Source organism: Herpailurus yagouaroundi, unplaced genomic scaffold (assembly GCF_014898765.1).
Source record: "Herpailurus yagouaroundi ecotype Mexico unplaced genomic scaffold, PumYag 77, whole genome shotgun sequence".
NCBI classification, from domain to species: Eukaryota; Metazoa; Chordata; class Mammalia; order Carnivora; family Felidae; genus Herpailurus; species Herpailurus yagouaroundi.
Genome location: NW_024412388.1, coordinates 84,040,969 through 84,055,293, shown reverse-complemented (window position 1 = coordinate 84,055,293; position 14,325 = coordinate 84,040,969). Strand labels below are relative to the sequence as shown.

Here is a 14,325-nt window from a genome sequence, read left to right as displayed (position 1 = left end):
CTGTCTAAATCTTCCCATCCCAGTCAAGGAAATCTTGCAGTGTGACAGCATTTTGAATTTGGAGATCTCTATGCTTTTTAGACATATCTATTAGGATTACAAAGATTTATGTACAAGAAGGTTCAATGAATTTTTTTTATAATAGTAAAAAAAGGGAAAGGGGATAAGAAGGCAACCTAAATATTTATGAATAGTGAGTTTGAGTAATTTAAAAGATGAATGTAAGGCATGAAAAAAATTGAAATTGCATTGTAGTAAAATAAAAGATAAAATGAGAAAGTATTAACAAGATACTTCTAGGAAAATCATCAGATTATTAAATAGTATGGAAAGTAAATACAATTTTTAAAAATTTTTGGGTATGGTATATAATGATATCAACAATTACAGATGATTTAACATTTGTAACATTTTTTTTGCTTTCAAAGTTTTCAAAAATAAACACATTATTTTTATAATCATAAATGCCCATGTATATGTGTGTATCTGTGTTTGTTTTTTAACTATATGAAAAGTTTGACCTGCGATATTGGGTTCAGAGGCAATGTGTTAACTTTTCATTTTAATCAAATGTCTTGATCCTTCATATTATATTTCTCCAAGTTGTCTTTCACTAAAGGGATCAGCAGGTATCTCTCTAAAAAGTACCCCCCAAGTCAGCAAATTATAAGAGTATCCTCTTTTCTTCTATGCAGAGGAGAGTACCTTGTCTTTGTCATTTCTATTATAAAGAGGCACATATTCTACTATGCCCACAGTAGGTTCCTGCATTTGATCACCTAATATATGGATTTAGTGACCACACTGAATTATCTTTAATGATAATTTTTTTAAAACAGCAGCAAATGAAATCAGGCATAGGTTAATTAAATTATATATGTATAAAATGCGTTAGCCTATACCTTAATCTAAGCATGTGTTCATTCAACTTGGTGCCTACTATGTGCTAGACACTATTTAAAAGGAGTATTTGTAGAAGAAAATAAAATTATAATTACCATTTTATGACTACTCGGTAACTTTAGAATGATAAAACTAGAAAAAAAAATATGAATCATTGGTATATTGGATGTTTATATTTAAAACAACAAATTAGCAGCAATATACATAATAGAATTTAACCATGATAAAAAATAATTAGATTTGGGGCACCTGGGTGGCTCAGTCAGTTAAGCATCTGATTTTTTATTTTGGCTTGGGTCATGATCTCATGGTTTGTGGGTTTGAGCCCTGCTCTGTGTCAGCGAGAAGCCTGCTTGAAATTCTCTCTCCCTCTCTTGCCCCTCCCACACTCGTGCTCCCTCACTTGCTCTCAAAATAAATAAATAAACTTAAAAAATAAAAAAAAAATTGTATTTTCCCATTAGTAGTTTAAGATTGCATATTAAAGACTAGAAAGGAAGGGATACAGCTTTTGTTTTGCTACAAAAGAAAAGTGCAGAGCTAAGTCTTACTCTAGAATGCTTATCATTTTAGATACAGACTTTGAATGAGCAGCTAATAGCTAAAATTATTTAGGAGATAAAAATTGGTACTGTGAGGATTAGCTTTAATTTTAAGTATCCATAATTGAAGTGCCACATTATGATTTTAATGTTATGATAATCTTGTTAACAAGCTGTTGTGTATATACTATCATATTTTAATGTAGTTGCAAAGCTTAAGTAAACCATAAAGTAAATTGCTTTTTGAATCAGGCTTTTACAAGTGGAAAATTAGTGGTTTACATGTTTTGAATACATATTTTGTAATTATGCTTGTCATTTTCTACAACTTAAGAAGAATAATAGAATAGGTTTATAGATAATACATTATTGTTCATTGGCATATTTTGTTATTACCCATTCTAATTAGTTTGGTTTTATTATACATATACTATAAAATAATAACTGATTCTGTTTCTTTTTCTGTAATAGTCTTCTGGAAGGTACACATTGTAGTTTAGTTATACTACTTCTCATTTCTCATATATCATCACATTACTTTTAACAGCAAATTAATACCTTTTCTTATCTAGTATTTCTACAGGTTATTATGATATACACTGAGTTACATCCATTGGGAGGGTTTGTTTTTATTTGGGGGAAAAAAGTGTCCTATTCTGATAATTGGTGAAGATAGCTAGTAAGTAAGATTTACTTTTTCTGAATTTGTTGCTTCAGTTGACAAAGACAAAGCATGGCAATTTGATAGTCTAAGGCAGAAATAGGCAAACTTTTATGTAAAGTCCAGACAATAAATACTTTCAGCTTTCTGGTTCCTGCAGTCTCTGTTATAGTTATTTAATTATGCTGATGTAGTGCAAAAGCAGCCACATAGACATTTTGTGAACAAATATGTGTGGCTTCATTGGTATGGCTATGTTCTAATAAACTGTTATAGAAACAGGCAACCAGGTGGATTTATCCCATGGGTCATAGTTTATTGACCTCTGGTTAAGAGCAGACTTGACATAAATCAATTAAATTTCAAAAAATTATTGGTAAATATATTATGAATTTGTTATCTCTGATAAATTAATACTAAAAAATACTGTGAAGTTCTTCCAGTTTTATTTACAAAGATGACTATACAACATTTACTGAGGTGTCCTTATTTCCCAATTTCTGGGCTGTTCTTTGAAATTGAGTAAGTGACACTTCCTAGATTACTCATTCAAGTAAATAAGCATAAATCAGAGAAAACTCACCAATTGCAATTGTAAAATCACCAATGTGCAACCAACATGAGGTCTTGGTATCAATGGCACTGAATCAATTAGCATTAGTTCATTATAATTATGGTTTAGAGTTAAAATGTGGACTAACCACTGAAGAACCATCTACATTATGAAACAGTATAATGTTACTCTTCATTTTAGCACTAGTTTACCACAATATGGTACTTATAAAAATATACATTGTGATACCTGACTTTGTTAATTATTCTTATAAATATGGAAGAATCATGGTATCTACTGAAGTACATACATGATGTCTGATACTGATTTGAAAATAGTGTGATGTGTTGCATGGTCTTTTATTTTAACTCCTTTGCAAAGTTTTATACTTTAAGGGGCTATGTAAGGAATTGCCTTCATTTCAAAAATGTAATCAATTGATGTTTAATAAATCTGTGAATTATAAATAAATAATTATCTTCTAGTATACAAAGAAGTTTTTTTTAATATTAAGTGAGATTCCATATGGGATATTCTGAGCCCTTTTTAAAAAATGTTCTTGATGTTTTAAGTTCAGTCTTAATATTTTCCAAAGAGCTTCCTATGAAAATTAGTTTAATTTAATACATTTCCTAACTTTTAGCCCTATAGGTTTTTTTCCCCATTTTAAGAACCATTATTTTGGCTGGCAAATAGAAGAAATAATAGTAGTCATTTAATTTTGAAATCTTCCATCATATCAACTTTCATCAAGTTTTAGTGGAAATGGGTGTTTGTCATTGGACCACAGAGGTAATACTTTTAATGGATATCTGTGCTATGTTTACAGACGAATCTTGCCAATATCTTCCTCTATCTTTCAGGAGACTTTAGAAAAATCTTTTTTTATTTTTATTTTTCTTAAGATGGGAAAGAAAAATGATTTACAATAAGGTTAAATTACTTACTGGTATTATATTTGTCATTGTCATATTTCCTCTCCATATTTCATTTCTTCCTTCATCCCCTTAGAAGTTGTTTATAATTTCATATTCTGTGAGAGAATATTGCTTGAGACATTTCTCACCCAGGGGTAAGAATTGTGTTGAAATTTAAACAGTTTTGATGAAAAAGCTGTTGTGGAGATCGCATTTCTTCTTTTCAAAATAGAGAAACAAGTATAAGATTTTTTTTCAATGTTAAGAAAAAGGTTACTGGTTTTGACACATAATTATTATTAAATGACTAAATATGAATAGAGTATATTAAGTAATTTATTTTTTTCTTTTTTAAGTTATTTAAATTCTGGTTAGTTAAAATACAGTGTAATATTAGTTTCAGCTGTAGAATTTAGTGATTCTTCACTTGCATACAACACCCAGTGCTCATTACAAGTGCCCTCCTTAATCCCCATCACCCATTTAGCCCATCCCCCACCCACCTTCCCTCCAGCAATGCTCAGTTTGTTTTCTATACTTAAGAATCTGTTTTATGGTTTGCTACATGGGGGTTGGGGGAAGAGAGAGGCAAACTATAACTTAAAAAGCATTGGGTAGGGGCCCCTGGGTGGCTCAGTTGGTTAAACATCCGACTTAGACTCAGGTCACCATCTCGTGGTTTGTGAGTTGGAGCCCCGCATCGGGCACTGGGCTGATGGCTTGGAGCCTGCTTCTGAATCTGTGTCTCCTTCTCTCTGCCCCTCGCCGTTCGTGCTCTGTCTCTCTCTGTCTCAAAAATAAATAAACGTTACAAAAAAATTAAAAACAAAAAAAAGCATTGGGTAACCAGTCACTACCATTAATTGAAATCTGAGGATCATTCCTTGAGTTGGGTCATTTCATTAAAAATGAAAGTCTGCTGTGTTTTGGTATTATTATAAGACTTACACTGTAGTTCATATTTATTCAAGATTATTCTGTTCATCTGAAATTTTTAGAAGCTTGATTGTTCTTTCAGTACTTCCACCAAAAATCTGCATTATTTAAGGGTCATGACAAATATATTTGTCACAATAATGTTTCTATAGATGATATAGTTATTTCAGAAAGAGATCTTGTTTATATCAATACTAATAAATGCTATTTGTAACCTGTAATTGTATGAACAAACTAGGATTTACTAGATATATCTAAATTATTGCATGTCTTTTACTATTTATTATTTTTATTACTTATCATTTTGTCTGATTATATATAACAAGAAATGTAGTTTAAATGTGATGGTACCTAGAACCTTGAATGCATATTGGAATCATCTTGTGATGATCCAATACCTAAGCCCAACTCCAGAGTAATTAAATGAAATTGTTTGTGTGTTGGGGTGGTGGGATTACAGTTGGCACCAGTATTTTTAAAGCATCTTGGGTGATTCCAGAATGCAACCAAGGTTGAGGATTGCAGTTCCAGTTGGTTTCCATGAAGTCTGTTCTGCAGACAGCAGCCAGAATCGTTTTATTAACGATTCCATGTTTCTCCTCCACTCATACCCCCTCAGTGAGCTCCTACCTTACTTGTAGTAAAAGGGAAAAATTCCTCCAAGCTGTATATAATCCAGATCTTCTCCACTATCTCCTTGACCTTATATTTTATGACTCAATTTTTCTCTTACATTAAGCCACAGTGGCCTAAATAATTAGAAATTAAACAATAAATTTCTGAGACGCCTGGGTAGCTGTTTTGGTTGAGTGTCTGACTCTTGATCTCAGTCAGGTCTTTCTCAGGGTCATGAGTTCAAACCCTGCATTGGGCTCCATGCTAGGCATGAAGCCTCCTTAAAAAAAAAAAAAAGAAATTAAACAATAAATTTCAAAATAACCATTGGTCAGAGAAGAAATCACAGGGATATTTAAAAAAAAATATTTTGAACTGAATAATACATCAATAAAATAAAATTTTTAATTTAATATTAGATTTAATATTTAATTTAAAAAGTAATATTAAATATTTAACTTAGTTTTTAATTTAAATAAAAAACATCAAAATTATACAGATGCAAGTATAGCATAATTTAGAGGAAAGTTTACAGCCACTTTAAATTTTTTTTTTTCAACGTTTATTTATTTTTGGGACAGAGAGAGACAGAGCATGAACGGGGGAGGGGCAGAGAGAAAGGGAGGCACAGAATCGGAAACAGGCTCCAGGCTCTGAGCCATCAGCCCAGAGCCTGACGCGGGGCTCGAACTCACGGACCGCGAGATCGTGACCTGGCTGAAGTCGGACGCTTAACCGACTGCGCCACCCAGGCACCCCAAGCCACTTTAGAAGACAGTCTCACAGTTTATCATAAGACTAATTGCCCTTACCATTTTTTCCATAATTGAAAAATGATTTTGGATGTATAAATCATCATTTTAAATAAAAAAAAAGAGTAAAAGCCCTAATTAAAAAAATGTTTTAACAGTATCAGGAATAAAGAAAGGCTGTTCACTCTTAACATTACATTTAATTTTTTTTTTAATGTTTTAATTTATTTTTGAGAGAGAGAAGCAGAGCATGAGTGAGGAAGGGACAGAGAGAGAGAGAGAGAGGGAGACACAGAATCCGAGGCAGGCTCCAACCTCCGAGCTGTCAGCACAGAGCCCAGCGCTGAGCCCGAACCCACGGACCATGAGATCATGACCTGAGCCGGAGTCGGATGCTTAGCTGACTGGGCCACCCAGGTGCCCCTTAACGTTCCATTTTAATATCCTACTAGAATCCTAGCTAATGCAATAAGATCATGAAAGGAAATAAAAGGTATACTGGTTGAGAAAGGAGAAATAAAACTCTATTTGTTTACAGATGGCATGATTGTTTATAGAAAATATGAAAAAAAAGATTAAAAAGCTCCTGCTGAAATTAATAGGCAATTATATTAAGGTTGTAAGATACAAGGTTAATGTGTAAAAATCTGTTGTTTTCCTAATATCAGCAATGAATGATTAGGATTTGAAATTTAAAAAAATTACCATTTACATTAGCATCCAAAAACTGAAATATGTGGGTATAAATCTAACAAAATATGTACAGGAAAACTATAAAACTAATGAAAATAAATAAATACATAGATATTCCATTTTACTAGGTAGGAAGACTCAATATTGTTCAGATGTCATTTCTTTCCAACTTCATCTTTATATTCAACACAATCCTGATCAAAAGCCCAGGAAGATATTTTTGGTTATCCACAAACTGATTCTACAACTAATATGGAGAGGTAAAAGACTCCGAATAGGCAGTACAGTATGTCAGAGAAATGACACTACCCCACCTTAAGACATTCTATAAAGATATAATAATCAAGATGGTATATTGGCTAAACAATAGACAAATCAACGGGACAGAACAGTTTGTTCAGATATAGACCCACACAAATATAGTGAATTGATCTTTGACAGAGGAGTAAAGGCAATACAGTAGAGAAGCGATACTCTTTCATGAAATGGGGCTGAAACAACTGGACACCCACATGCAAAAAAAAAAAAAAAATGTAAACATAGACCTTACACCTTTCACAAAAATTAACTCAAAATAGATCATAGACTTAAATGTCAAAGCAAAACTAGAAAATTCCCAGAAGACAATATAGGAGAAAACCTGCATGATCTTGAGTTAGCAGTGACTTTTAGATACAATCAAAAGGCATGGTTCCTGAAATAAAAATTGATAATCTGCACCATATTAACATTAAAAACTTCTGCTCTATGAAGGACACTACCAACAGGATGAGAAGACAAGCCACATATTAGGAAAAAAGAATTTTTCAAAAGACATATTTGATGAAGGACTGTTATTCAAAACATACAATTTTCTCTTAAAGCTCACTGATAAGAAAATAACCTTACTAAAAAATTGGCAAAAGATCCGAATATACAACTCACCAAAGAAGATGCACAAATGGAAAATAAGGATGTAGAAAGATGCTCAATATCATACGTAATTAGCAAATGGCAAATTAATAATATTAAATACCATGACACCTGTTAGAATACATATGTTTCAAAAACTGAAGAGACTGACAACACTAAATGCTGTTAAAGATGTGGAACAAAAGGATCTCTCATTCATTGCTGATTAGACTGTGAAATAATACAGCCACATGGGAGGTAGGTTGGCAGTTTCTTAGAAAACCAAACTGATGATTTCTCCTCAACTCATTTTGAGAATATTCTCCCTTCTCAGGGACTTTAGGCTGTGTAATTTTTTTTGTTGTTGTTGTTTTTCTTTCTCAGATCTCTGATGCCTCTAAAAATACAATGCTTATGGCTTATCTAGCTTTTTCTAATTTTTGGCAGTTGGAGCTTTGATTGGCCTTCTGTGACCTACATTCTGCTTAGAAGTTCAGGTTCTCTGCCTTAACACATTGTTTTGGTAATGAGTTATATCCTGAGTAAATATAAGCAATTACATATCATTGTAACTTTAAAGAAAACAAATCTGTTTTTTGAATAATTGATTTTTATTTGTTTCATTTCAAGTAGAATATTTAATCCACTGCCTCCATTTTTTTCTCTAAAATATGAAGAAACTTTCATCCCTGTTCCTCTTCTCACTCCATTTATGCCTTTAGTGATATAATCTACTTTCTTTGCCTTTATTCACAGTCTGCATATTACTGTCTCCTTAAATCTGTGTAATCTGCCACATCACTCTCTTGAACCCCAGAGCCGTGGTTCTAAGGCTTATTTGACATTTGAATGTTCATCAGGAACCTGAAACTCATCTGCTCAAAATCAAAATATATTGCTTCACCTTTCAGTAGGTCTCCTACATTCCCAGGGTTCCAGTTTTGACTCTATCACTAGGACTGTCTGTAATTTTTAGTAATAAGCTCCTTAACCTCTATGAGTGTTCTTTTTCAAACAAACTTTATATTTTATTTAAATGAATTGAAATAGAACAAGGTCATTGCTTGTTTTCACAAAATATTTTATCAAATGTCTAATTAGTATTTGTCTTTTTCAAAACCAATATAGTATATGTTCAGGTTACCTCACGTGTAAGTGAAATAATTCACTGCTTTGATAGGAATTAATTGGTAAAGTCAAACAACGAATAATTAAGGATAACTTGGTCTTGTCGACTCAGTTCAATGCTCAGAAGTATAGGTTTAAAAATCCTAAGAGACAAAGCTAAATTAGTTTTAATTGGGCCTTTTATATGACCACTTAAGTGCTTACTTTTCCTAATGTGTTGGTTTTTTACAACTAAAATATGCAACCTGTTGTCTTTTAATTTCTTTAATTCCCTCTTCTTTTCTCAGGAGAGAGTTCTGTATCATTGAGTACGCTATACCTGGGTGAACCCAATCAAATGACTTAGACTTTGGTGTAGGAAAATAAATATCAATGAGATTCTGTAGGGATAGATAATGTCAAAGATACATTTAGGATGTGTCTAATTAAAGTTTTATGAAATAAATGCATTTATGTATTTTTCCTAATGAATTTGTATAGGGTGTTAAAATTCTCACAAATAATAAGTTTTAGGATATCATATGATAGGATATAATTTACAAAATTGTTTAATTTCTTTCCACTTTTGGTTATAGTAATATTCACAAGTGTGCCTATTTCTAAAGAAATTGTATGTGTCTTCATGTGAAATAAAATCTTTTGGTATCCTTCTAAGCTGATCCTCAGTTAATGCTGATAGTACTTAACAGGTGTTATTTATATGAAGTTCCAAATTGGATCTTACATCCCATTATATATACTTCCCTCCAAAAGATGTCTGCATTAAATGAGAGTTAAGATTAAGAAAATGACATTTAACATTAACAAATTTTCTTTTTCTAAATAAAATGCGATAAGACTTTTCATTACTCACTAGAAATGAACTTTTATTGCTACTTAGCACAATTGTTCATAAAGCTACTCCAGCTTAAAAACCATTTAAATGAATTTTATTACTGCAGTGACAAACTTCATTGAAAGTTATTTTCACTTTAAAGATGATCTTAACATGTGGCATCCAGGGAGAGGTGGGGTGGGCTCTTTAAGTATTTTCTAAAGATCACTTTTAAATCTTCAATGAAAATATTGGCACTTTCATAAAGGGTTTTTTTTTTAATCTTGGCAAAATTAACCATGGAACACATGATAATATATAAACAGTGTTACGTATAACCCTAAATGATAGTCTCCATATATAAATTTCAAGGCTACTTTGTGTAGAAGAAGTCTTCGTTTTTAAGACACATTTTATTTAATAATCAAAAGAAAAAAAAACCCAACAACTTGATCATCTTTAAATAGTAAGATATATGTTGCTATCATTTAAAAGAAATTAAACACATTTTTTTAAATGCTTTTCATCTCTCCATTTTTGTGTAGCTTTGTAGATATTTTGGTATAAGTATGTGAGCCCATATTTCCATTGTCAAAAATGTATATTCAATCATGTTATTAGGTGCAGTTGCCATTATAAGCAGGTACAAAACACCTTTTTGATTAATGTCTTTTAAGTTGTTTTTGTCCTACTATTTTTAGCCTGAATGTAAAATAATAATTCAGAAATTCTTATGTTATCTATAAAGGAAGAGCATGAAACAAGATTATTATAGTAACTCAGTGATATATTATAAAGAAGAGTATTTCCTGTAGGGTAGTCCAATTACAAAATAGTAAAACAGGAACAAAACACAATAAAGTATTTTTTCTATTTGTTTCAGTAAGTTTAGCACAGCAGGGATTGTGGCATTCCTCCTGGCTGGTGCGTCAAATATGCAGTTTGAAATGTAACTGCAAATGGGAGTTATTTTAAAGACATCATATATAAGCTAATAACCTTAGCCATATAAATGAGACAATTATACAACATTTAATATATTTAATTGCTTTTATTGCAATAATTTCATATCTTCAGTTTGAGAAAATAATGTGTTTATTTGAAAAGATTAATAAACTTGTATGTTGAAGACCTGTAAGAACAAAACTTTGAATCATTTAAATGCTTCTTTTGCCTGTCTGAAATTTTTATAGATGTCTATTTACTTGACTGTCTTTGATGAGCCAGTTCAATTTGAGGAAAAAAATGTTACTGGTGGTATAAATTAACAACAACAACAACAACTGTAACACAAACCAATATAGGATCTAGTAGAACTTTTGAAAAATAACCTGAAATCATTTGGGGACCATACCTTGGACTGCAACATAAGAGGGAAAATATGTTCATTATATGGATTTATAGAAATTTAAAACATCTATATTTTTAATGGTAAGAGGTCTAGGTTTTAGAAAGTTTGGACAAGATAAAAAGGATAAGTAGGGAAGCTCAGACAACTACACCAAAGAGAAGATTCCAGAAGCTAGGGTGTCAGAAAGTGAGTCTTAAAACAATACAGTCAGTATTTTTAATTACAGAAATTTCTGAGGTAATATAAGTGGGACATCCAAAGGATAAATGGTACTATGAGTGGCAGAGATTGCTTCTGACTCAGTGGTTCCTTGTGTATTTTTTGTACAAGGCCTAAGTTCCTATTTGAGCAGCAACAGCTCTAATGTGTGAGAATATGCTTAACAGTTCCTGATAGCATGGCACAGTGTATAGTCGCTAAATGGGGAGACTAAAATGGTTCTGACAGAAACTTTTAGTCTTGCCCTATTGGTAGTTCTTAGTCAGGCAAAAGAAAGATTTGTCTTAATTAAGGCTTATGTTCATATGTTCATAATTAAAGAGTTTTAAAAGCCAGAAAAAATTCACTAAAAGCCAATGGATATAATTGTGCAGTATCCAAATACAAATTTATCTGGAAAGCATTTCACAGCCAAGCTTTTGGAGTGTGTAGTCTAAACAGTATAATTCCATGCCTTTACCTCCCAGTCATACCTCAACCCACCACAATCTGGTTTCTTTGCATCTCTTTTTCTATTAGGCATAGTACCCTTAACGAAGTAAAAGCTCAACTGACATACTGATGTATTTTAATCTGATTTATTATTTATCATTTATATCCTGCTTCTCAAAGAAATTAAAAGAGAATCTGCTTGCATGACGATAAGATACTACAAGTCAAATAATAAAATAAATCATGTTTGTCACTTATTAGAAAGTAAACAATTAAGAAAAGGAGTAAGAAAAAAAAAACTCTACTATGCAGCGAATAGTTCCTGTACATGACTGAAAATTCAATAAGAGGCAAACCATAAAAACAAATTTCACAGAACACGAGAAAAAAGGGGAATCTGAGAAAAAAGTGTCCTTCGTATTTGTTGTTCCCTTTACCCCTATGTATCGACATGCATTGCTTCCTCTCCATCTTCAGTTCTTGCAAATGTTACCTCCTAAAGAGGCCTTCCTTGGTTACTATGTAAAAGTCACCTAACTTTTATCATCAACTTTTTTTTGTTTGAAATATTTTTAAAATTTTTAAAAATGTTTATTTTGAGGAGGGGAGAGGCAAAGACAGAGAAAAAGAGAATCCCAACAGGCTCTAAGCATCAGCATGGAGCCCAACACAGGGCTCAATCCCATGAACTGTGAGATTATGACCTGAGCTGAAATCAAGAGTCAGACACTTAACTGACTGAGCCACCCAGGCACCCCAGCATCATCAATATTTCTTATCCATCTTTCCTAATTTATTTTTTCTCCTGATAACTCATAACTATCTAATATGCTATATATTTTTGTTTATAATCTTTAATGCATCTCTCTCAATAGAATAAAGCTCTATGAAAGCAGAAAGTTGTGTATTTGCTCACTGTATATCTCTAGCATATAGAACTGTTCCTGGGACATGGCACGTGTTTAGTAAGCATTTGTTGAATGGCTGCATGGATGAATAGATTTAATAATTATATTTGTCACACAAGCCCAAAGATAAGGACAGAGATGGGCTGTGGTGTGGAAATCTGAGAATGCTGGACCAATTAGATAGGTATGTAGATGTAATTGAAGGCATGAAAATGACTGTGAAATGGAACAAAGAAAAGAGCACAGTAAATGAAAAGAGCATGCTCCAATATTTAACAATCATTTAGGAAAAGAATGGGAAAACACAATTAAAAACAGTGGTGACTGGGGAATGGACAAATAAGCATTGGGAAAATAGATTTTTAAAAATTCAAGTATAATTAGCATATAGAGTATGCTAATACTCATAAATTAATACTCATATTTCAGGTGTACAGTATAATGATAACAACAATATAATGATTCGACAATTCTGTACAATTCTGTACATTTCTCAGTGCTCATCAGCATAAGTGTACTCTTAATCCTCTTTATTTCACCCATCTCCCCACCCACCATTCTATCTAAAAATAGAAAGTTTTTAAAGTGAAAGAAAAGAATGTTTTAAGATGGGGAGGAACCAATTTTATTGAGTTCTTCTGAGAGATCAAATAAGAGATTTGAACAAATATTCTCTGGATTGAATGGCATGGACATAATTGACATGAGCCATATCCATGGAGAAGTAGGAGCTGAAGCTAGATTGTGCAATATATGAATAAATCAATGGACAGGAAGGAAATAGGCACAATGAGTATAGACAACAAACTTCTTTTGATTTTTTGGCTATCCACAGGAGGAAGGAGAGGGAAGATTCAGGGAGCAATGTTATCGGATTGGAATAACCTAAAATAATTAGATGCTAATAAATAAAAGAAGTAAATATTGAAAGCATGTGACTTTAGAGATGGTAGGAAGTGGAATCCAGTTCCATTTGTGGGAATTCCATTTTGATAAGAATAGGGTCAGAAGCACAGAAGAAAAGACAGTGATCAATCATTAGAAATAGGTTTAGAGAAGTGGTAACACCCCATTAGGGAACACCACCTAAAGGTTTTTATTTTTCACAAAAATAAGAAAGAAGGGAAACTGCTGAAGATAAATGAATGGAACAGGAATAGCTTGGAAATCATAAGGAAAGATGAAGGTTTAATAGTGCTGGAATGGAATGGAATAGTAGAAGGTTAACTAAAGAAATATGTTTCCTTGATGTGGATTCATGACAGCTCACCTGATCAGTAACACTGGCTATATCATTATGCTGGGCTTTTTTTTTTTTTTGTATGTATGTAGGGTTTTCTCTGTGAACGTGGGTGTTTTCATCCAGAGTATGAATTTTCTAAGAGAGGCATGATGGAAGATCTAAGTAACAAGGGTCTAGGCATTTTTACAAAAAGTTTTTTGAATTGATTAAAAATAGAGTTTAAGCCAAGTAAAAACAGGGATGGCTGAATGGATACAGAAAAATTGGAAGAAATAATAATAATAGTAATAATAATAATGGCTATAATTTATTACTTATCATATGCCAAGAACTCTTCTAAATACTTATCATTTGTTTACTCACTTAATTCTTGTGACAGTCCTATGATGTAGGCTTTATTATTACTTAAATATCAGGTGTTATTCTTAACACAGTTAGAACCATGCATAAGACTATAAGATAATAAATAACAGATCAGCAATTTGAACCATTAGATAGTCTAGTTCTTGTGTATTCAATTTAACTACTTTGGAACACAGAATAGAGCAGAAGTCTTGAAGAGCATGAAGACCAGTACTAATGGGGGAACTGAGCAAGCAAAATGGGTGGCTAAGAAATCCACATTGGAAGCATGGGATGTTTGAATTAGTAAATTAAGAAGGAAAATACACTTTAGGTTGACCACAAGGTTCTGGTCTTGGCATGTGGACTTTTATTTATTTTTTTCTTGCTTTCCTCCAATGGAACAATTCCACACTGCAGGTATA

At 32.3% G+C, this 14,325-nt stretch overlaps 1 protein-coding gene across 1 annotated transcript in view; it reads left to right on the top strand.

Moving 5' to 3' along the window:
* Positions 1 to 14,325, top strand: part of DPYD (dihydropyrimidine dehydrogenase) — an 891,530-nt gene that overhangs the window by 126,600 nt on the left and 750,605 nt on the right. The window lies entirely within an intron of this gene.